Source organism: Anomaloglossus baeobatrachus, chromosome 11 (assembly GCF_048569485.1).
Source record: "Anomaloglossus baeobatrachus isolate aAnoBae1 chromosome 11, aAnoBae1.hap1, whole genome shotgun sequence".
NCBI lineage: Eukaryota > Metazoa > Chordata > Amphibia > Anura > Aromobatidae > Anomaloglossus > Anomaloglossus baeobatrachus.
This window is the reverse complement of record NC_134363.1, coordinates 129,521,807-129,547,961: the sequence shown is the minus strand read 5'-3', so window position 1 is coordinate 129,547,961 and position 26,155 is coordinate 129,521,807. Positions and strand designations below refer to the sequence as shown.

The window sequence follows — 26,155 nt, the reverse complement described above, 5'->3', positions numbered from 1 at the left end:
TAATTCATGTTATGATTTAAGTTGTGCTGCTGTGCTACCATAATTTCCCACAGGATCAATAAAGTGTATCGTATCGTATCGTATCGTATCGTGCATTTCACAATGGGTTAATCCGTGTGAGCGCTGCTTTGTGCCTTTGTGCCTTGTGTCAAACACTTTGACCACTGTCGTTCTCACACTTGCTGAATCCTTACACTCTCCAGCTCATTTACTCCGTTAGATCGTACATATACTTGCACACACATACTACCAATGACAGCAGCTGACGTTGATATTATCATATATACAATGAAATATCATATATTTGTGACAGTGAAACCAATCATCAAGACTCGAAGCTGTCTACCATGCATCGTATCAAGTTCCATCCGGTAGTCGTTCACTGCTGATGGCCACTAGAGGGAGGCATACCCAACAACAACAAAAAAACCTTACAAAAGCAATTGCCACAGTTGTTCTTCTGCCATTTCAATATATAGATTGTACTCTCCATGGAAACAAGTGATTATTTCTGTGGTCTGTGGATCCAATTAAGGCAAAAGACGCGGCAGGGTGTCAGCTTTGGCGTTGTATCACTAAGGCCAATTTGAATGCAAATAGTTCGGCATAACGATTCCGTTATTTTCTATTTATAATTGTCCGACTTGATTGTTCCTATTGAGTGTTATTTGTTGTTTTACTTCTAAGCTTCAGATACCACCTTTTATTTATAAATATTAACATTAAATGCTATAATTTGAATAGCCCAATACTACTGAATAGGTAACTAAAAAACAAGGGCTTTTGCTTAAAATGTCCTAGGACATGGAATCCTAAAATGTCCCGGAACATGGAATCCTAAAATGTCCCAGAACATGGAATCCTAAAATGTCCCAGAACATGGAATCCTAAAATGTCCCGGAACATGGAATCCTAAAATTTCCCGGAACATGCAATCCTAAAATGTCCCAGAACATGGAATCCTAAAATGTCCCGGAAAATGGAATCCTAAAATGTCCCGGAACATGGAATCCTAAAATGTCCCTGAACATGGAATCCTAAAATGTCCCGGAACATGGAATCCTAAAATGTCCCGGAACATGGAATCCTAAAATGTCCCGGAACATGGAATCCTAAAAGGTCCCGGAACATGGAATCCTAATATATCCCAGAACATGGAATCCTAAAATGTCCCGGAACATGGAATCCTAAAATGTCCCGCAACATGGAATCCTAAAATGTCCCAGAACATGTAATCCTAAAATGTCCCGGAACATGTAATCCTAAAATGTCCCGAAACATGTAATCCTAAAATGTCCTGGAACATGGAATCCTAAAATATCCCGGAACATGGAATCCTAAAATGTCCCGGAACATGTAATCCTAATATATCCCAGAACATGGAATCCTAAAATGTCCCGGAACATGGAATCCTAAAATGTCCCAGAACATGGAATCCTAAAATGTCCCGAAACATGGAATCCTAAAATGTCCCGGAACATGGAATCCTAAAATGTCCCGGAACATGGAATCCTAAAAGGTCCCGGAACATGTAATCCTAATATATCCCAGAACATGGAATCCTAAAATGTCCCAGAACATGTAATCCTAAAATGTCCCGGAACATGTAATCCTAAAATGTCCCGAAACATGTAATCCTAAAATGTCCCGAAACATGGAATCCTAAAATGTCCCAGAACATGGAATCCTAAAATGTCCCAGAACATGGAATCCTAAAATGTCCCGGAACATGGAATCCTAAAATGTTCCGGATCATGGAATCCTAAAATGTCCTGAAACATGGAATCCTAAAAAGTCCCGGTACATGTAATCCTAAAATGTCCCGGTACATGGAATCCTAAAATGTCCCGGAACATGGAATCCTAAAATGTCCCAGAACATGGAATACTAAAATATCCCAGAACATGGAATCCTAAAATATTCCGGAACATGGAATCCTAAAATGTCCCGGAAGATGGATTCCTAAAATATTCCGGAACATGGAATCCTAAAATGTCCCGGAATGTGGAATTCTAAAATGTTCCGGAACATGGTATTCTAAAATGTCCCGGAACATGGAATTCTAAAATGTCCCGGAACATGAAATCCTAAAATGTCCCAGAACATGGAATACTAAAATATCCCAGAACATGGAATCCTAAAATATTCCGGAACACGGAATCCTAAAATGTCCTGGAATGTGGAATTCTAAAATGTTCCGGAACATGGTATTCTAAAATGTCCCGGAACATGGAATCCTAAAATGTCCCGGAACATGGATTCCTAAAATATCCCAGAACATGAAATTCTAAAATGTCTCAGAACATGGAATCCTAAAATGTCCCAGAACATGGAATCCTAAAATGTCCTAAAACATGGAATCCTACAATGTCCCGGAACATGGAATGCTCACATAAGGTATTCCCTAAAATCTGATTATATGGCATCCCCCTGCTAAGATCACCAGTGATCAGCTTCAACCTTGTTTTAAATCCGATAGTAAGTGCTTAATTTCCCTGCTATGCCACCATAGGGGAAATTGAGTATTACACAGATTCCATTCATGTCTATGGGCTGTATGGGTAAAGCAGGACTGGACATGTCCTACAGCGAATGGAGATGGTTTTGCAGCTGCTTTTCTCTCTGGCCAAGAAAATGAGGATCCAAAACTTAAGATCTTTGTCTATTAACACAGTATTCCCTAATAAGGTTAATTAAAATTAAGATTTTTAAATTATCCATTTAATGTTTTATATCATGATCCCAATGTTTGGGATCATGACTTTGACTTAAAGGCAACCTGTCATCAGTTTTTTCACTATGAAATCAAAAGTGTCACCTTCTGCAGCTCCTGGGCTGCAGAAGGTGGACCTTGTGCCCTGACTCCCCTTGCAGACCCCGAATATAACTTTATAAAACCTGACTGTTAGGTATGCTAATAACCTGGTGGGCTCAGATGGGCATGCTCATTTTCTGCTCCTGTCCCTCCTTGTGGCCTTCTTTGCCATCCTCCTTGCATGATTGACGTGATGACGCCGCCGTCATCATGCATGCTGCTCGGTCAAATCTCGTGTCTGTGCAGTTATTCCCCCGGCTCGCACAAGCGCAGTTCACCCTCGCGTGAGCCGGTGCAGTGTCTGCACATGCGCGAGATTATGGTTGGCAATGTGCATGACATCCCCTGCGTTATCCTCGTACCCGAGGCGTTACTTGAATTCCTGTGTCTGTAGGTTAGCAAGATTTAGGGACCATGTGTGTTTAGACTGGCCGACCCACGGCTGTTAAACAGCCACCAATTGGCTACATAGATGATGATATGCTCAATAGCCCATTGGCGGACACAGACCTAAAAGGATCCCTGTGCAAAAACATTATATGGGCCCTTTGCAGCCCAAGGGTTCATCAAAATGTTCCTGCTTTGGAGGTAGTAATGGGCTTCCTTAGCCCTTGGGCCCCTGTGCACCAATGATATGTCCATCCCTGCAATAGCCAGTTAACCCAATCATTCTGTGCACATAAAATATCATTATTCTCGGCAGCACGTTTGCACAGGGTGATGTGCTAATGAAAATGACAATTTTGTGTTAGCGCTTAAAAATGATTTCAAATGAAGGAGTCTTTTGCTCGATCATTGGGTGATCAGAAGCCTATTTACACTGCCCGATTATTGGGAAACCAGTGTAAATACATTGCAGTCCATTACTATGAAATGAAGGATTTTCTCAACTCATGGAGTCAGATAGGTCTGAATTTGAGATGAGTATACAAAGTAGTAGGATATTTTTTTTTTAAGACCTTAAGATCCTTAGGAAAGGTCATCAATGTCTGAATGGTAGGGGCACGCCAACCGGCACCCGTGCCCCACCAATCAACCTGTTCACACTGCACGATTATTGGGAAACCAATGTGAATGCATCATAATCCATTACTACGGAATAAGGGGTTTTCTCAAGTCAAGGAGTCTGCATAAGAGATGTGTATACAAAACGGTAAGATCATTTTTTTAAGACTTTAAGATTCTTAGAATAGGTCATTAATGTATCATTGGTTGAGTTAAAAAACCAACACTCCCGATGATCAACTGGTGCCGATGCCGCCTGCTCAAACTTCTCATTTGCAGAGCTGCACAACATAGCTCCGACAACTGCATAGTGGCCACGGCCAAGTTCTGCATTACCACCCCCTATACAATCAATAGGCGACAGATATGCAATACCCAGCTTCGGCCACTTTTCTGTCGACAAAGCCTTACTGTGTAACTCCACAACCGAGCAGTTCCCAATGGTGGTGGCACCAGGAATGGCTGATCAATGTCATATCCTCACCAATCAGATATTGATGACCTATTCTAAAGGGTGCTTTACACACTGTGACATCGCAAACGATATCTCGTCGGGGACATCCGGCGTCATTAGTGACATCGCAGCATGTAACACCTCTGAGCGACCTAAAATAATCGCAAAAGAGGTAAAAATCGTTGGTATTGGAGAGGTCGCTCCAACTCCAAAAAACATTGACAGGTGAGTAGCGAGGTTGTTTGTCGTTCCTGCGGTAGCACACATCGCTGTGTGTGACATCGCAGGAATGAGGAACCTCACCTTACCTGCGTCCGGCCGCAATGAGGAAGGAAGGAGGTGGGCGGGATGTTTGGCCCGCTCATCTCCACCCCTCCTCTGCTATCGGGCGGCCACTTAGTGATGTCGCTATGACGCCGAATGAACCGCCCCCTTAGAAAGGTAGAAAGGAGGCGGTTCGCCGGTCACAGCGACGTCACTAGACAGGTAAGTCCTTGTGACTGGTGTAAGCGATGTTGTGCGCCATGGGCAGCGATTTGCCCGTGTTGCACAACTGACGGGGGCGGGTACGCTCGCTAGCGATATCGGTACTGATATCACAGCGTCTAAAGCGGCCTTAAGGATTGGTCAACCCCTTTACTTTTTTTACTTTATATGCAGTAGAACAATCTATTAGTTGCAAAGATTTCTTGGCACGTTGACTGTTTTTAGCTGTCCATGTCGTATTTCTCGAGTCTCGGAGCGACATGCAGTTGATGCTCCCCTCATTCCTCACGTCTCGCATGGCCTTTTACACATGTACACTGACACTGAATCAAAGAACGTGTTTGTCTTTTGATCTGTGGCCATTTTGCTGCAGTTTTCTTACGTGAGAAGTTTACTGGAATGATTCCTTTGATAATGGATCTTCAATGTCCAACTTCACAAAAACTATGGTCAGAAGTAACATTTTATTTTTTTCAACTATGTAGTTTCTCAAGAAATTCAGCTACTGATCTTCTCATATTATCTGGGTGTTATTTTTATTATGATTGCCCATTTCCAGGCCCAAGAAACACAAGGAGTCTGTGGAATTTTCCTAAAATTGTTGACCTTTATGTAGAGACGTCATGTTACGCTTTCACCAATCTTTCTACTCAGTAGATGTAAAATGTGGATGACTCTTCCAGTGTCTTTTCCTAACTTTTCAGTTTACTCTAAGGCCCCTTTGACATTGCGTTCTAACCTATGTTCAGTGGTCCCATCAGAGATTCCTCCCGAACCCCCCACAAAACGGGTTTGGGACACATGCGCCAACTATAATGCGCCATTGACTATAATGGTGCAGACAAAGTCACTGTGTGCATCATTTTAGGGCGTATAGGCTTTCTGGAGGCGTACACCCACGTGTAGTAGACTGCGTCTGGGTGTCCATCTCCAGTAAGCGTATACTGCCGATACAGAGCACACGGTAACTCCTTTTGCACCATTATAGTCAATGGCCGTGTCAAACCCCCCGCAAAACGGGTTTCAGACAGAAACCCCGACGGAACCATTGAGCGTAGGTCAGAACGCAATGTGAAAGCGGCCTAACCCATGATATGCAGACTCCACTTTTGATACCTGGATACCATCAGTAAGCAGGTTAGTGGCTGATAAAGTGTCTTATGACTTTTTTTAAATTGTAATTCTAGTAATTGTAATTCTCAGCCTTGAAATTGGAGCTAGCATGTTTCATAATTAAACACTTGGGGTTTTCACTACATCCAGAAACAGGTGTGGTGAACAATAGATCCGTCAACAGCAACCTACAGACTGTTCCTAGAGAGGTGTTCACTAGGGGAATTAGAGGTTATAAGAGACCACCGGGGGCACATGACATGGTATCAGATCAATAGGGTAATATAAGACTGCGGTCACTACTGGGGCATGAATGTATGAGACCAGGGTTCCCATATTGCATATTCGGTTCGGATTTTATGCACACCAGAATTTCACAGATCCAACAAAGTGGATACAATTCACCTCATACACTTCTTTTTTTTTTGCGGAATTGTCACATAAATTGTTTCTTATTATCACTTTGTTTTGTGGAAACATTTTTATGGTGAAGATTGGTGAAGTGATCATCACTGTCCCCATTGGGGCTCGCAATCTAAGTTTCTTATCATTAGGTCTTTGAAGTGTGGGAAGAAACCAACGCAAACATGGGGAAAACATACAGACTCCTTGCAGATTTTTTCCTTGGTGGAATTTTAATGCTCCAACCCCAGCACTTCAAAGCAACAGTGCTAACCACTGAGCCACCATACAGTGCTAACCATTGAGCCACCATACAGTGCTAGCGACTGAGTCACCATACAGTGCTAACTACTGAGCCACCATACAGTGCTAACCACTGAGCCACCATGCAGTGCTAACAACTGAGCCACCATACTGTGCTAACTACTGATCCAACATGCAGTGCTAACAACTGAGCCACAATACAGTGCTAACCACTGAGCCACCATACAGTTCTAGCCTCTAGCCACCATACAGTGCTAACTACTGAGCCACCATACACTGCTAACCACTGAGCCACTATACAGAGCTAACCACTGAGCCATTCAGTGCAAACAACTGTGCCACTATGCAGTGCTAACTACTGAGCCACCATACAGTGCTAACCACTGAGCCACCATACAGTGCTAGACACTGAGCCACTATACAGTGCTAACTACTGAGCCACCATACAGTGCTAACCACTGACCCACCATACACTGCTAACTACTGAGCCACTATACAGAGCTAACCACTGAGCCATATAGTGCAGACAACTGTGCCATCGTACAGTTCTAACCATTGAGACACCATACAATGCTAACCACTAAGCCACCAGAGTGTAGCCACTGAGCCACTGTACAGTGCTAACCAATGAGCACCCATACAGTACTAACCACTGAGCCACCATGCAGTGCTAACAACTGAGACACCATACAGTGCTAGCCACTGAGCCACAGTAAGCCACCATACAATGCTAACCACTGAGCCACTGTGCTGCTCTTAGACTGTAGGAAGCTATATGAGTACACTATGGGAAATTGAGGCTATACAATTGTATTAGGAGCATATAATGCAAAATGAGATTATTGAGTGGATATAAAGCCATATGATTTCATGGTTTTGCGGCTGTGTTGCATTGATCAATTCAATAGCTAAATTTCTCTTTATTTATATGTTCATGGCAGTAATGCAGATTCCATTCTCATTTTTTCATTCTTACATGTAGCTATTGTATTTTTTAGGCCAGTATTCACACAGCAGTTTCTGCTATTACATGTATTCCCCTTGCCTAGTCACTGGTGTGCATACCTTAGCTCCATACAATAAAGCCATATGATGTCACATAGTCTATACGAGGCCATATAACTACCATTATTATTCTTGATTAACCATGTACCTTATGTCACTTCTCCCTCATTCTACTCTGTGTATGAAATGGTTAATACGCTAATTTTATATCATACTATGCTATTTATTGTAAAAATAAAGAAATAAATAAATCTACTAATTTAAAGCATATTAACATCTATGTGGATATCACATTTTGCTGCTGTTATACAATTCCACCTTATAATACCTACATATATATCTAATACCTATATTTTGTCACATATCTATATACACTATGCCCTATGACAACCAATCAGATATCATTTACATTGATCTGAACTTCAGAAGATAATCTGATTGGCTATCGCTCATCCCACCAGCACCCCTGCACCGCTCATCAAACCAATCAAGTTTTAGCTTTCATTGACCTGATTTTCAGGAGATAATCTGATTGGCTATTGCTCATCCCACCAGCACCCCTGCACCGCTCATCAAACCAATTAAGTTTTAGCTTACAATGACCTGATTTTCAAGAGATAATCTGATTGGCTATCTCTCATCCCACTAGCACCCCTGCACCGCTCATCAAACCAATCAAGTTTTAGCTTACATTGACCTGATTTTCAGGAGATAATCTGATTGGCTGGCGTTGATCCCAGCACCCCACTGTTGTTGCTATTTCCTATGAAATAAGCCCTGACAGCTTCTCAGATATAAAGGAAAGAAATATATCCCTCAATTTGCATTTTTATTGCATGTGATTAATTAGATTTAATTATTTTTCTCGTTATTTGTTGTGTAGGCCGGTTTCTGCTATGTAATTTGTTGCCGTTGACAATCTATCGTGTGGAATTTATGAAAACTCCGGCTCAGCACGTATATATATATACAGGCCTATAAATTAAAATTCAAGTTTCCCCACTGTTATTATGGAAATAAACTTGGCTTCTATACACGCTGTGCTGCACGGATTTTCTCCACCAGTGATATAACGCTATTGTAATGCCGAATTCATGCCTTTTATTATTTATTTTTACGTTCTCGGTAGAACAGACTCCACTTTATTGGATTACCGGCTTTACGGCCCATATAAATATTTCATTTCAAGTATAAAAAGTTTATATATAATATAAACTTTGAGGTCAATCCATAATGTATATATTGTATATGTGGATTGTGGGTTTATAGGACAATAACTGATGCAATCAAAGGAAGCCAAGGCTGAATTTGTAGACTCTTACAACTTCCATATAAACCTCTGTGGGCCATTGTGCTTATCAAAAAAAGGGAGATAAAAATGGTTAAAGACGCTATAACCTCATTTAGGGGAAGTTTTCTGATGGGAATTTACTTGTTGAAGCCATCAACGAACAGCGTAGAACAAATTTATGGTCTATCCATTTATTATCTAATATCACATGAAATAAGAAACACTTTTAGTTTTGTTTCTATTTTTTAAATAGTTTTTTTCTTGGAATTTTTGTCAGGATGATACTGCTGTGTATGATATGCAGAGCTAATCTGCAGTGTATAGTGATAACATGTTGTGTAGCCAGCGTAGCTAAAGGGAGAAAATGCTGCGGGCTTCCAATCATTGAGGTGGTGAAGGAAAGGGTTACAGTCGCCGTTCACTATACAGAGAGGACGACGAAGTCACTCCCTGGTATGTTGATTTTCAGCCCGTTCTGTAACCTGTGTGTGCAGCATGTGCATTGCCCCCTGATTGGAAGTGAGTGGCTTCAGGGAGAATAAAACTTTATTTTCTCCCTGTACCTGCACTTATAGTAAGCCAACTACCTAGTGTTTAAACACTTTTTACATGCAGATTAACCCTGTTAACTTTTAGCTGCTAGTCATTTAATCCCAAGAGCAAAACTTTTTGGTTTTTTAGCTGTTGCTGATACAGAGAATAGATTACCCTTGTCTTTGAAATCGATTCACCATGATAAGACTCAGGACTCAGAATAGCCCTTTGGACACCATTTGATTTATTTACATGTAACCACAAGTTGAGGAACTTTCTAAATACATTACATTTAGTCATGAGTGAGCACTACCAGTCTCGGGTGCTCAGTACTCGTAGCTAGTGATGAGCGGGCACTACCATGCTCGGGTGCTCAGTACTTGTAACTAGTGCTGAGCAGGCACTACCATGCTCAGTTGCACGGTACTCATAACTAGTGATGATTGGGCACTACCATGCTCAGGTGCTCTGTACTCGTAACTAGTGATGAGTGGGCACTATCATGCTCGGGTGCTCAGTACTCGTAACTAGGGATGAGCGGGCACTACCATGCTCGGGTGCTCAGTACTCGTAACTAGTGATGAGCGAGCACTACCATGCTCAGTTGTATGGTACTCGTAACTAGTGATGAGCGAGCACTACCATGCTCGGGTTCATGGTATTCGTAACTAGTGATGAGCGGGCACTACCATGCTCGGGTGCACGGTACTCGTAATGAGCAGTTAGATGCTCGGATGGGCGGGACTTGAGCACACGAGTATAATGGAAGTCAATGGGGAACTCAACCATTTTTACGGGAAATGTTCTAGAAAAATGCTTGAGTCCCCCATTGCCTTCCATTATATCCAGGTACTCAAGTCGCACCCATCCAAGTATCCAACTGCTCATTACGAGTATCGGGCACCTGAGCATGGAAGTGCACTCTCCTCACTAATTACATTATAAACCTGATCCTGCAATCACAATGCTGTTGGTTTCAGAGCTGAAATCTTCTGGCATTAGCTGTATGCAAAAAAACACTAGCGATTTTGATTCAGGGTACAAAGTCTGGGCATTATCCTTTAAATAATCAATGCTAGTGCATTTTACTTGATGGATTTTGTTTGCTTCACCTACATTTTCTTATAAAATCTAAGGGCTCTATCAGACATCGGAGATGATTGGTCTGATCTCGGATCACAGTGCATGGACTGGTCATGCATCTCCTGACCTGAGTGTGACAGCTTCATATTAAATGAGACGCGCGCACTCACGTGAGCCATTGTGATTCAAGATTTGACCTATCATCTCAAACGCCTGATAGACCCCTTAGACTTTGCATTCTGGGAAAAACAGTCTTGCTCAGACCTACAGCTCTGCTGGTTGCAATTGGAAACAGTCAACATGCTTTTCTACAGGCATACCTCCCCTCAAAGCTGAACAGAGCTTAAATCGACTGGAAACTGTGGATGCCAGAAAGAATTGGGTACATTTATTTGACTGGAACTGAATTCTCCTTCAATTTTACCAAAATCCGTATTTTCCAGAATACAGAATTTTTTTTTGTAATTCACTCAGCTCGACTTCAGCAAAATGTCGGCAAGCTGAAATGTAAAGTGTATGCAAAATTTACTAGGCAACCTCTCTGCCTCCGCTATGCATCCTGCCATCCAGTCCTAAAGGCTTCTTCTTCTCACAGTTGCGCATTGGTGTTCTCACTCTAGATCTGGACTTATGACAAGGACCTAAGGCGTCGGATGTCACAGGGCGTTGTAATGTTGTGATGTCATGGAGCACTCTGACCATCAAGTCCTTGTCACATCTGGAAGCCTTGTTTTAAAATGAATACACTAAAGCACTACTGTGGAAAGAAGATGCTTTGTATACTGAAGGCAGGTGAAGCGGGGGTGGGCGACTGAGACAAGTGAGCAGTGAAATTTTTGGGGTTCTTTTGTAATTTTTTACATTACATTTATTAATGCGGAATATTCAGTTCGCAGAGAATGACTTTGCTGTGAATCGAATTTTCCGGTAAAATCCACACTTTATAATGAATTCAACACTTGCCAGATCAGCTCATCTTTAACCCCTAAAATACCAATGATTGACATGGTATGTCATGAGCGAGAATGAGTTGCCGCACCATGATGTGCTATATCCATCATGGCTTAAAACTGGTATTGCTGGTCATCTTGTCTCGCAAAAAAACAAGCCACCACAAAGCTCCATGAGTGGAATAATAAAAAAAAGCTTTAGCTGTCAGAACACAGCAATGCATAGACAATAACTTTTCTATAAAATTATTTTTATTTGGTAAAAGTGGCAAAACATAAAAAATTATATCGACGTGGTATAGTTGTAACTGTACTGACCCAAAGAATAAAACTGTCAAATCACATGATGAATGGCATAAAAAAAATCTGAATTGTTGGCTTTTGTTCATTGTGCATCCCAAAAATTGGAATAAAAAGCGATCAAAAAATATTATGTGCCTGAAAATGGTACTAATGAAAACACCAACATGTTCTGCAAAAACAAATCTTCATCAGCAGAAATATAGAAAAATGATAGCTGTATGGTGATATGAGTTTTTAGTGTGTGTTAATACCGAAACATAAAAAAAAAAGTAAAATCTGGTTTAGCTGCGATCACAGCGAGCCGAAGAATAAAGCTGTCTAATTACTTTTATTGCATGGTGAACAGCGTAACATGGAGATAAAAGACATTCTTGACCTGCTGTTGATTTGTTTATTTTACCTCCTAAAGATCACAGTAAAGCTCAGCTCACATTTATCCTGCGCTCTGCTCTGAGCTCTTACACCAGGGACTATGTGTAAATCTCTGAAATACGTTATTAAGACGAAACTCCTGAAGGAACATTCCTTATAATGAGACAGATGGAGTCACCTTGGACTCTCTCTGTCCTATGATACATCCCTTGTGATATCTTTAAACTTGTCAAAAAGTTGGATATTGACTAAAAGGGCCACTTAATATGGTGGTTATGGTGGTCTCCTAAAAAGAGTCACCCCTTGGCTGGGCCCTTCCCGAAGGGATATCTGGCTGGTTTCTGTGTTGAGACTCCTAACAGAGGCTCCACAGACCTTTTTGATTTGCATATTTCCCAGGGGGCAATGTACCTAGGATTTCACTGTCTTGAGCGCCCTCGCTGGCTGCCAGCAGTGTTTTCTCTGGCTGGTCTCCCAGAGATCAGTGATTGGTTTGACATGGAGATAAAAGACATTCTTTACCCGCTGTTGATTTGTTTATTTTACCTCCCAAAGATCACAGTAAAGCTCAGCTCACATTTATCCTGCGCTCTGCTCTGAGCTCTTACACCAGGGACTATGTGTAAATCTCTGAAATACGTTATTAAGACGAAACTCCCGAAGGAACATTCCTTATAATGAGACAGATGGAGTCACCTTGGACTCTCTCTGTCCTATGATCCAGCCTTCGCCATCTTTTTAGGCATGCCTAAAAGTGCAGTTGACCACCTCTTTTGTGCACATCTTAATAACCAGACCTCACCAAACAGAAGCCACACTGAGTCCAGAGTAACTCTGCTGTCTCATTAGTGAATCAGTCAGGGTTTTCATCTGAGTCATGTATTTTGTAGATTTGAGTAGAAAAAACCCTGATGTAAACACTCAGCATAGAGCACAGGATAATTGTGAACTGATCCAAAATGTTCTGTACCCCAAAAAGCAACCAATAAAAGTTTCTACTCATCCCAAAAGAAACAAGTCCCCAATCATTTTTGTCATTTGTTAACAGAAATATAGTGGGCTTCCATGTTACTGGTAGCACAAAGGTTCTGGAAAAGCACTATGGCTCCTCTCCCCCCAAAAAGCCAACAAAATCTCCCAAATCCAAATGCACACCTCCAATCTGAGCTCCACAGTATGCCTAATCTAAAGTTAGCATCCACATGTTTGGCATTTTTGTAGTGAGGAGATCCTGCAAAATTTACCGGGTTCAAGTCTCCTGAAGCTCTAGCTGGGCACAATGTACAGGCACGATAATGTACGGGCATTAAAATTGCAGATTTCCATTTTCACTCTGCAACATCCATTGCTTCTTGTTTCTGAGGTAAAAATCATCACTACACCCATAGATGAATTCCCCAAGGGGCTTAATTTCAAAATTGGGGTCACTTTAAGGTGGTTTCTGCTCTTCTGGCCACATAGGGGCTCTGAATATAGAGTCATCAAACTATTCTGCGTTCCAAAAGTGAAATGGCGCTCCTTTCCTTCTGAGTCTCACCGTGTGGCCAAATGATACTGTACAGCTACATGGGGGAACTGTCACTTTCACATTCTGAAATAAATATGTGGTCATTTTTATCTATGTATTTTGTGAATATTTAAAATTTTGGGCTAAAACCACCTTGTATTGGTAAAAATGTAATTAGTATTTTTTCACCACCCAATGGTATAACATTTGCTGACAGAACTGTGATGTCAATTTCCTTACTTACCCTTAGATTAAATCAGTGATGGGTGCAGTTTGTAAAATGAGGTCACTTGTGGAGGATCTTTGCTGTTCTCGCATACCAGGGGCTTTGCTAATGTGACATGGCACCCGTAAGCTATTCCATCCAAATCTTTACTTTGATATAGCACTTCTTCCCAACTGAGCTTTGTACTGTACTCAGGAGAAATTGGGTAATAGTTTTTGTGGTCTATTTTCTCATGATACCCTTGTAAAAATTAAAAATTGGTGCCTTCAGCATAATTTTTGTTGAAAAAAACCCATAATATTTAATTTCCACTTGCCTAAAATACAAAATTCTGTGAAGCACAAATGGGCTTTAAATGCTCACCACACTCCTACATAAATTTTTTGAGGGGTCTATTTTAAAAATTGGTGTCTTGTTTGTGGGGTTTCTGCTGTTTTGGAACCTTGGTGGCTCTGCAAACATGACATGGCATCCACAATCTATTCCAGACAATTTTGCACTACAAAAATCAAATGGCGCTTCTTCCATTCAGAGTTTCGCCATGCACCCAGGCAGTAGTTTTCCACCACATATGTAATATCGGAGTATTTAGGAAAAATTGTACAACAAATTATATTGTGGAATTTCTCCTGTTGATCTTGTTAAAATGCAAAATTTGGAGCTAAAACAACATTTTTGTTGAAAAAAGGTTTATTTTCACAGGCCAACGGTATAAAATTATGTGAAGCACCTGAGGGTTCGAGGTGCTCATGACATATCTAGATAAATTTCTTTAGTGGTCTAGTTTCCAAAATGGGGTAACTTGTGGGGGTCTTTCACTGTTAATTCAAACAAGACATGGTGCCTGCTAAGAATTCCAGCCAATATGGGTTCAAATGGTCAAAAGACACTCCTTCCCTTTACAGCCCTGCTGTGCACCCAAAGAGTCGATTTCCACCACATATGAGGTATCAGTGTACTCAGGAGAAATTGCAAAACAAATTTTAGCATGTATTTTCTCCTGTTACCCTTGTGAAAATGCAAAATTTGGGGCCAAATTAACATTTTTATGGGGAAAAGTACATTTTAATTTTTTTCCTTCCATATTGCTTTAGTTCCCGTGAAGCACCTAAAGGGTTAACAGACTTGCTAGATGTGATTTTGAGCATTTTGAGGGGTACAGTTTTTAGAATGGTGTCAATTTCGGGTATTTTCCATAACATAGAACAGTCAAAGTCACTTCAAATATGTAATGTGGTCCCTAAAAATAATGGTTTTATAAATTTTGGTGGAAAAATGAGAAATTGCTGAAGAACTTTTAACCCTTCTAACGTCCTGACAAAAAAAAGATGTTTCAAAAATAGTGCTGATATACAGTAGACATGCGGGAAATGTTATTTATTAAGTATTTTGTAACTCTCTGATTTAAGGACATCAAAATTCAAATTTTGAAAATTGTGAAATTTTATTTTTTTTGCAGATTTTTTTTATATTTTCATAAATAAACACAAATAATATCAAGCAAAATTTATCACTAACATGAAGTACAACATGTCACGAAAAAACTGTCTCAATATCACTGAATTGTTCCAGAGTTATTACTACATAAAGTGACACTGGTCAGATTTTAAGAAAAGAGGTCATACAAAGTGGCTCAGTTAATGGTTATGTGCGCACGTTGCTTTTTACCTGCTTTTTACCTGCTTTTTTGCTGCTTTTTCTTCTGCGCTGTTTAATGCCAAAATGGATGTGTTCTTCTATTCAAGCAAAGTCTATGGGAATTTGGGTTTCTTGTTCACACTATGTTGTTCAAAATGCTGCCTTTTTGTGGCAGAACTTTGGTCAAAAACTCAGCTTTGCAGTGCAAAACCCAAATGGCAAAAACAATTGACATGTTGCTTCTTTGAAAAGCTGAGTTTTTGACCAAAGTTCTGCCTCAAAAAGGCAGCATTTTGAACAACATAGTGTGAACAAGAAACCCAAATTCCCATAGACTTTGCTTGAATAGAAGAACACATCCATTTTGGCATTAAACAGCGCAGAAGAAAAAGCAGCAAAAAAGCAGGTAAAAAGCAGGTAAAAAGCAACGTGCGCACATACCCTAATGCCAAACTATTGGAAGTTTGGAAATATTTTTTTTTTTTTTTTAAGAAGCTGTAACCTTATTCCCATCTACATCTACATGGAAACACTGATTACAAAGTTTATTCCATAATTAAAAACTGAAAGTTGAGAGCTGATGTGACTTTGAAATCTTCTGAGATCACCTGTAGTCTTATTTCCTAAGGCTGTTATCCGCTATTAAGCTGGGAATTGTAAGTAAGTCCAGAGCAGTTAATTTTGGAAGTCTTTAAATGCAGCATTGCAGAGCCGCCTTCTTACAGGCAGATAGGACGGTTTATTTATTTAGTCTTGATTTCAACTCGGCTGGAAAAGGTAAATGAAAAGGAAAAATGGCAGATAAGTAATCAGATTTTTTTTTTTTAGAAATCCCAAAAGAGGTTGTCATAAATTAATAACCTAAAAAAATCTGTCTAAAAATATATAAAATATATAAATAAATAGATTCATAAAATAAATAATAATAATATTAATAATAATAATAATAATAATAATACACAAAAGTAACAGAAAAATATTAAAAATGGAGAAATGTAATTGTGACGCCCCAGGGGCTGTGGGGTACTCGGTCCCGGTCGTGCGGTGCGCAGTGTGAACAGTCATGGTCCTTAGAGTGCCAGCCCTCAGAAAAAGGGGTGAAAATAAAAGTAAAAGAAAGGAAAATAAAAATCAAAGAGTTCTCGACTACGCCACTTGCGGTGTGCGGCCAGGTTAGCTGGGGCCGCCGCTGCAGAGTCCTGCTGGGGCTGGTGGATTGATGCATCTTGGATGTTTGGAGCCTTCCGCAAGCAGGGACAGGGCCCAGCAGTGAATGATGGGGATAGTAGTGGGGAACCGTCTGTGTGCGTGCACGGGGCGATAAGGTAACAGTCCACACCAGTATTGCAGTTGCAACTTGCCTTGTTTACTTTGTATTGGTACTTGAACCCGCTGGTGCCGGTTCCAGGTGTTCCCGCTCCCCTTGTTCTCCATGCTAGCTGTGACCTGGGTTGGCTGTCCTCCGTGCACACTCGTTCTGGTTGGACTCTGTGGTCTGGACCTACTTGGAAGTCCCTTCTCTTTAGCCTTGGTCCTAATACAGGCAGCCTGGACTATGCAAGGGGTTCAATCCTCGGTCCCCTCTTTGCTGCTGATGCTTCAGGCTTTTTAAGTTGGCGATTGACCCTGGAGATATTCTCACCTGGCAGAGTTAACAGCTGACCATAAAGTGTCCCACTGTCCTAGGGTCTGCACCCGGCCTTGTACTGAGTCCTGTGAGCCTTGGTTCCAGACTTCCACAGGCATCCTGTGGTTCCTGGAGTCTGATGCTTCCACAGATAACCCACGGTCCCTGGAGTCCTGGTTCCAGAGTCTCTCACTCCTTTTACAGCTCTCCAGTGTTACTTCAGGTCTTTTCTGTACTTTTTACTTTCTACTCCTTCACTCTCCTCCTTGCTTCTTTCTCCTCTTCCCTCCAACTCTCAACCAACCACTCACCCCTCCCCCTTGCTGGGTATCTCCCTACAGATTGGGTGGCAACTGTCCAATCAGTGCCCATCCTTTTTACCTGTTACTAGGCAGTCTCCCAGTCTGGTGTTGGGGTTGTGTATGTGTCCTGAGGGTGCTGGTGTGTTATCTGGCACAGATCTTCAGGGGTTTGGGTTTCCACTGGTTACATTTTTGGCACCTGGTACCTCATGGGTGCTATAATAATAATAACAATAATAACATTAATAATAATATTTTTTAAATATCCCGAAAGAGGTTGTCATAATAACCTAAAACAAAAAATGTCTAAAATATCTACAATAAATAAATAAATAAATAAATAAATAAATAAAATAATAATAATAATAATGCAGAAAAGTAGCAGAAAACTATTAAGGATGGAGACATGTAAATAATAATAATAAACAAAATTAGCAGTAAAATATTAAGAATGGAGAAATGTAAATAATAATAATAATAATAATAATAAAAAACAAAATTAGGAGAAAAATATTAAGAATGGAGAAATGTAAATAGTAATAATAATAATAATAATACAACAAAATTAGCAGAAATATATTAAGAATGGAGAAATGTAAATAATAATAAACAAAATTAGCAGAAAAATATTAAGAATGGAGAAATGTAAATAATAATAATAATAATAATGATAATAATAATTATAATAATAATGATAATAATACACAAAAGGAGCAGAAAACATATCAAAAATGGAAAAATGTAAATAATAGTAATAATAATCATAATCATAATAATAATAAACAAAAGGAGCAGAAAAATATTAAAAATTGAGAAATGTAAATAATAATAATAATAATAATAATAATAATTAAAAAACAAAAGGAGCAGAACAAATATTAAGAATGGAGAAATGTAAATAATAATAATAATAATAATAATAATAATAATAATAAAAAACAAAAGTAGAGGAAAAATAGTGAGAATGGAGAAATGTAAATAATAATAATAATAATAATAATAATAATCATCATCATCATCATCATCTTAAAAAGTAAGAGAAAAATATTAAGAATGGAGAAATGTGTCTATGAATTGTGGAGATTAACCTCCATGGCACAAGAGTAACATACACAGGGTTATTCCAAACCCACATAGATACAGAAATTAATGAACGGCTTTACGGAGAATCTATCATCTGTAACTTCTCATAACCAGTCAGAATGAAGCGGAATTCTGCCGGATAAAAATTGCCTCTTCTCAAATACAAGAGATTGAAAAGAATCCACCAGAGAGATGCCTGTCAACAGAACTCGTTCTGTTTTACTTGGAATAAATAAAGAAAAGGGTAATCACGATAACTGAATTGGTAAAGCTCTATTTCCATGGAAATGCTTGTGACATTGTGAAGTAAATCGAAAGAAGTGGTCCCCTATAATGCAATATATCTCCATCTCAGCTTATTGCGTGGACAGGGAATCCAGAATTAGAGGACAAATAGCTGGAAGCTAAAAAAGAAATAAAATCATAGTGTAAAATGAATGCAAATGAAATGAAAGCGAAAAGTTACAATTAAAGTTATCTTATTAAAAAAAAATAAACCTGGATCTCTTAATAAAGGTCATGGAAACTACAATAAGGGGCCTTGTGAGGACAAAATTATATTTTGACAGTTTTGGTTTAAAGGACATGACTAATTTTAATATAATATCTTTCCAAGGTCTGATACTTTGTATTTTTGATACTTGCTGCCACCACTAGTTGGAGTTTACTGAGCTCAAAGCATACCAGTCCAGCACAAAACGACTGCAGAAATGCATGTTCCTGCTTCCCTCATCCCCCACAACAAGTTAAAACTTGTATAATATATCCAGGAACCATCTCATATATCACTAGTCTCATGCTCAGTAACTTGTTATCCATTCTCTTTGAGCCTACTGCCAGCACTATATGTTCTGGAACTACCTATAACTTATTTCCCAGCAATAATTGTGCTATTCACTGGCCAATATCTTGCCAGCCCTATGTTCACCTGCTGTTTAATAGGAGAGCAGGAACTAAGCAAGAAAGCACCACTCCCCCCACTTTCTTTATTCCAGCTGTATGTCTAAAGACAGATTATATTTGGCAAGATGCAATGGACAGCAAGTTACATAAACAGAGACACCTAGTGGAAGGCATTTCTAAAGGGATTTTGTCAACAGGTTTTTGTTACCTCATCTGAAAGCAGCATCATGTAGGCAAAGAGACACTGAATCCAATGATGTGTCACTTAGATTACTGGGTGCAGTGGTACTGATACAATCAGAGTTTTTAGATTTAGCAATGTAGCAGAGCTGAGAGAGCTGTCCTGCCCACATCAGGCTCTGTATGTACAATGTCTATCAACAGTGAGGTGCTAATCACAGGAGGGGGCGTGTGAGACTACCAGCATGAGGCAATGTAGTCTAAGCAATGATAAGTTACTGGTAAACAGCAGGCAGCATGATTAGAGATGCATCGCTGAAATCTGTGTTTTAACTCCTACAGCAAGCCGTCCTTAGATTAGATAGCAAAATCCTGCTGACAGATTCCCTTTAATGTAGATTAACAATATTTTGGCCTTGGTGCAAATAAATTTACTTTTCAGTCTCAGGCCCCCTTCAAACGTCTGTGATTCCAGTACGTGTGACGTCCATTTTCATATTTAGCGGAGACATGGACATACACAGACCCATTAAAATCGATGGGTCTGCGCACACATCCATGTTTTTTCATGGACTTGTGTCCGTGTGCGCCGCACGGAGACATGTCCATTTTTCTCCGGCAGAACTTATGTCACACGGACCACACACTGATGTGATCCATGTGACATGTACCGGAGAAAACAGGTGTCTGTGAAATAAAATTATTTTCTATACTCACCTGTCTCCAGTGCTGCTGTCTTTGGCACTTCTGTCACTTGCTTCTGACCCCCGCTCATTATGCTCATGAATATTCACTGCAATGCGGACCCAGAAGCAGCAGCGCCAGAGACAGCAAAACAAGGGACAGGTGAGTAAAAAGTTGCTGATATCCGTGTGCTATCACGGATAGCACACGGAGAACACATGTGGGCCAAAATCACGGCACACGGAGGGACATAAGCACCTTCAACATGTACTTTGAAAAACGTGCATTTTTATCATGGATGTGTGAAGGGGGCCTTATAAAGATTTAAGAAATTGGTCAGCACCTATTGTTTGGTTTTGTAGGGTTCGTCTACTCATGACCAATTTGCTGGTGGATTTTTCAAAGTGTAAAATCAGAATTTAATAGTGCACATGCTGGAAACCAAGGAGTAGCCTGTCAATACACAAAATAATTTTTATTTTTATTTATTATTATAGCGCCATTTATTCCATGGCACTTTACATGTGAAAGGGGTATACATAATAGGGACAAGTACAATAATCATAAACAATACAAAACACAGGTACAGGAGGAGAGAGGACCCTGCCCACGAGGGCTAACAGTCTATAGGAGGAGAGAGGACCCTGCCCACAAGGGCTCACAGTCTACAGGAGGATGGAGGACCCTGCCCGCGAGGGCTCACAGTCTACAGGAGGAGAGAGGACCCTGCCCGCGAGGGCTCACAGTCTATAGGAAGAGAGAGAGGTCCCTGCCCGCGAGGGCTCACAGTCTACAGGAGGAGAGGGGTCCCTGTCCACGAGGGATCACAGTCTACAGGAGGAGAGAGGAGACTGCCCGTGAGGGCTCACAGTCTACAGGAGGAGAGAGGACCCTGCCCGCAAGGGCTCACAGTCTACAGGAGGAGAGAGGTCCCTGTCCACGAGGGCTCACAGTCTACAGGAGGAGAAAGGAGACTGCCCGCGAGGGCTCACAGTCTATAGGAGGAGAGAGATCTCTGCCCTGGAGGGCTCACAGTCTACAGGAGGAGAGAGGACCCTGCCCGCGAGGGCTCAGAGTCTACAGGAGGAGAAAGCTCTCTCCCCGTGAGGGCTCACATTCTACAGTAGGAGAAAGGTCCCTGCCCATGAGGACTCACAGTCTACAAGGGATAGCTGAGGATACAGTAAGTGAGGGTAAAGCTGGTTGTGCGGCGCTCTATCAGACAAAGGGTTACGGCAGGTTGTAGGCTTGTCAGAAGAGGTGGGTCTTCAGGTTCCTTTTGCAGCTTGTCAAGGTAGGCGAGAGTCTGATATGTTGTGGCAGAGTATTCCGTACGGGGGAGGCAAGTAAAGTTGTTTCTGAAATTTTTCATTTGGAAAAAAATGGCCATATAGTTGAATTATGGTATGGTCCCTGCAGAAGAAGCCATTGTGCCAGCCTCCTACTATAACCTCGCTTTCTTAGCTGATAATGTGTTTGATGTGCCCTTAAGGTGTTGGAGGCCAATTATGAATGCTGCCTCTACACGCCCTATAACTGTACATTTGCTAGTAACATATGTTAATACTTAATAATCTCCTAGTATGCACCTTGGTGGAAAAAATATTTCCTCCAGAGGTCATGACTACACGTAATAATCTTCACCGCCATTGACCAGTCCTACAAGTCTTATCAGCCGCTACAAGCGTTTAAAATAAGCATGCCGCTTGAAAATAAATCAGGAGAACTCACAGGGCAGACAGGACTCCAAGAATGTGAAGGACAGCAGATAAGGAAGAACATCCCCAGCTAGCAGCTGGAGTCATGCCTCGGAATCAACAATTAATGGATGGCTCTAGCTGATGATCCTTGACAACCTTTAAATTTGAAGCAACAATGAGCAATCCTTATTCATTTCTGCATTACCAATATCCAGCCATGCAAATGATGTAAGACACATCAAGTGATTTGAATACTGCTTACTGTATTTGCATAGCATTTGCATAATCAGATGTAAATGTTTCAATCATATTCAAATGTGTGATCACTTAAATGTCTGTTTAGAAGAAACACTTGCAATTATGTAGCTGTAGGGACCGTCCCTTAAATTGGCATAACATTCATAGCGGTCACGGCAAGGGTGAGCTTCCGTACAGTTATTGTTTTTTGTCAATGGATAAGGATATTAATCATGTTATCATTGCTATGTTTGTAATAATAAGTCCTTCATGGACGCTGGTTGAAATACCCTTGAAAATTTGATTACTGGACCGTCTTTCACTTTGGAAGAAAGTTTACCACCCTGTTATTCCTGAATTATGATAACCAGTCAATAGTAACAAAGCGAGAACACAGGAATAACAATGTATTGGGCTGCTTTGCCACCACTGCAAAAAAAAAAAAAGTTTGATACATGTACTGGTCAGCTAAGAAAACACAAAAATGACAAATTATATTGTTTAATTTTTAATTAATAAATCAATATTACACATGAAAATCAGACTTTTTTAAAATATATCTTATCAGATAAATTTGCTTCTTTCTCCGCCATAATTCATTCTCAAAATTTTCAATTGAAAATCTAAAATCTGTCTTCAGTGAATACAGATTGTTATATTACTGAGAAAGAAGATGACAGTTGCTACTGATGAGAGTCATTGTAGAGGGGAGGAGGAAGCAAAGGAGAGTGTCTGCTTTCTGCTCCTCCCTTCTCCTCCTCTCTCCCATCTCCATAGAATATTATCAGCACCAACTGTCACCTTCTATCTAAGTCATATAATAATCTGTTTTCACTGAATGCAGATTTTACCCGGGAATTAAGAATTTTGAGAATGAATAATGAGTCCGGGAGGAGAAAGAAGCAGATTTCTCTGATAAAATATTGTTATGAGTGTCACAAGGTGGTGCTAGACACTACTTGTATGCAGTAAATGTAAAGGTAGTCAGACAAGCCGAGATCAAACCAGGAGGGCATGACAGCACACATTGTGCAGACAGAGGTGAGGTCAAGATACAAGCCGAAGGTCAGGGTTACAGGAGAGAATGAACAAAAAAGTCCAGCTCACCCCAATGTAAAGATGTGATCCTGAGACGGTGCACGGATGAAAGGCGAATCCACAGCATGTAGATAGGTAATGAAAATCCAGCAACTGCGTCCAGTAAAATAAAAACTTCGACTTTTATTTCAACAAGGTTAAAATCAGAGATGACTAAGGACATACACTGTCCGAAACGCGTGTTCCTTTCCATTCATGTGAATTGGTTTTATCGCTTTTAACTTTGTTGAAATAAAAGTCGAAGTTTTTATTTTACTGGACGCAGTTGCTGGATTTTCATTACCTACCTACTTACAGGAGAGAATGTACAGAATACAAGGAGCAGGCGAGGATGTGGTCAGGAGAAAGTCCGAGGTCAGAAGCCAGGAAATCACAACAAAAAAAGGGAAGGAAAGGCAGAGATGGGTAAACAGCATTCCAGAGTCAAAAAACCAAGATCTGCACACTGAGCACCATGGGAGCCAACAGCACAACAGCAAATACGACTGAAGCAAAAACAGAGCAATCACCGGTAACAAGAAGCATCTGCGAGAGCACCTCCCAGGACCAGCATGAAACCCAGTGTTTGTGAAACAACCAGCAGAGCATTCATCCTGCAAAATGCTCTGCACCATAACCAACATATACCTGCTCTGCAGGAGAGCATAGGAGAACGGTACAGAATGTTCTGTAAATCGCAATCGTGACTGATATATTTCATAGTTTTCTTTATTTTCATGTGTACTATTGATTTATGAAATAAAATAAAACAACAGTTGATCTTTAACTTTAGAAAATAATTCCAAGTATCTGCAGAAAATGTAAATAAAATCAATGAAAACATTTAAAAAAACAAAGATGGACATGACAAGAACATAGATGGGCTTTATACAAATCACTGTTCAGACATTTGTGCAATTTTTGGCAAATGTGTGTAGCAAATACATAGTAGGAAATTTTTCTTGTGGCTGTGTTACTGTAATTTGCAACAAATTTTTCAAAGTGTTGCACAGTTATTGATAAATTTGGGTCATCTTTAGTTAAGCCTTAGGGCGGCTTTGCACGTTGCAACATCGCACGTGCGATGTTGGTGGGGTCAAATCGAAAGTGACGCACATCCGGCGTCACTTTCGAGATCGTAGTGTGTAAATGCTAGATGATACGATTAACGAGCGCAAAAGCGTCGTTATCGTATCATCGTTGCAGGCTCCGACTTTTTCATAATTATGCTGCCACGACAGGTACGATGTAGTTCCTCGCTCCTGTGGCTGCACACATCGCTGTGTATAACGCCGCAGGAGCGAGGAACATCAGCTTACCTGCCGCCGGCGGCTATGCGGAAGGAAGGAGGTGGGCGGGATGTTTACATCCTGCTCATCTCCACCCCTCCGCTGCTATTGGCTGCCTGCCGTGTGACGTCGCTATGACGCCGCACGACCCGCCCCCTTAGGAAGGAGGTGGGTTGCCGGCCAGAGCGACGATCGCAGGGCAGGTGAGTGCATGTGAAGCTGGCGTAGCGATAATTTTCGCTACGCCAGCTATCACAAGATATCGTACCTGCGACGGGGGCGGGGACTATCGCGTGCGTCATCGCAGCATCGGCTTGCGATGTCGCAACATACAAAGCCCGCCTTAAAGTTATTTTCCCCTTTTTCACTATCTTTGACTAAAAAATAATAATTAGTAAATCTTCTTTAAACACTTTTTTGCCTAACTAACTACCTAACATCATTCCTACAAACGTTTGGTGTAAAATAGAAAAAGGTTGAGACCACCTTGGCTTCCAAAAAATCTCAAAGTTGCAGGACAAAGACTTCCAAAATCTGCCGGAAAGCAACACTTTCAAATAATTTCTTATGTATACCATAACGTTGGGATGCTTCGTCATCGGATGGTGCCTTGCATCTAAACGTACATTCCAATGACATAGAATAAAACGGTGATCATCATGCAAATACCTCCCAGACAAACATTTCCAAAAGTAGTGAATCATGACAAACAAACATACCGGTAAAATGCGCCTTCCTTTTTTTTGCTCATGTTGGTTGGCCGAAAAGATCCACAGAAAAAAAGAAGCACAGGTGGGAGTGGGGGAAAGATTTGTTAAAGTGCCAAAGAAGTATTCAATAGCTTAAAATGTAGAATTTTCCCATCTTAAAGGGGTGGTTCACTACCCAGCATTAGTGGCCACAACACTATAACACTCATAAGGAAGGCTTTTCTCAAATACCTTGTGTAGCCCATTCTGCCTCTGAGTGGTACTATTGTGGTCCGTTCATCCTCATCAAGTGACCCCACGGGCTCCCTGAGTGACTGGGCTGTGGGCAAAGTTTTACCAGTTGTCACTGCCCGGCATCTTGCCTGCTCCCTCCTTCGCTGCAGAGTGCCGGAAGCAAGAGCGATGCTAGGCTGTGACGGGTGGTGAAATGTTGCCCATAGCCCAGTCACTCAGGGAGATTGGTGCCGGGTCAATTGGAAGTTGACGTGACATCACCGGATCTCAGAGGTCACGGAGCCCGGGGATCACTTGATGGGGATGAGCGGACCGCAATAGTGCCACTCAGAGGCACAGTTGACTACAGAAGGTAGTCCTTCCTTCTTACAGTATATTTAGAAGGCACATCTGAGATGAGCAGTCCTACAATTCTTCAATAAAAAGATTGAGGTGCATCTGAAATTAGAGACGTAGGTCTAAAAGGAAAGATGGCAACCATAAAGTAGTTTGTAGCCAATGATCTTACTTTCTGACCATTAAGAATAAAGAAATAAGTTTGTCTTGTCCATGTATCCATTTTCCTCTAAATTATTGAGCTAGATTTGAACATGCACCTAAAATCATCTCATCGCTAGTATGTTGAGGACTCTCAGCTTGCATGGACATCTGCTAGGATTCATAGAATTCTCAATCCCAATT

The 26,155-nt window shown here is 40.8% G+C and overlaps 1 protein-coding gene across 5 annotated transcripts in view; it reads left to right on the top strand.

The window, feature by feature from the left end:
• Positions 1-26,155, top strand: part of CAMTA1 (calmodulin binding transcription activator 1) — a 2,097,701-nt gene that overhangs the window by 627,134 nt on the left and 1,444,412 nt on the right. The window lies entirely within an intron of this gene.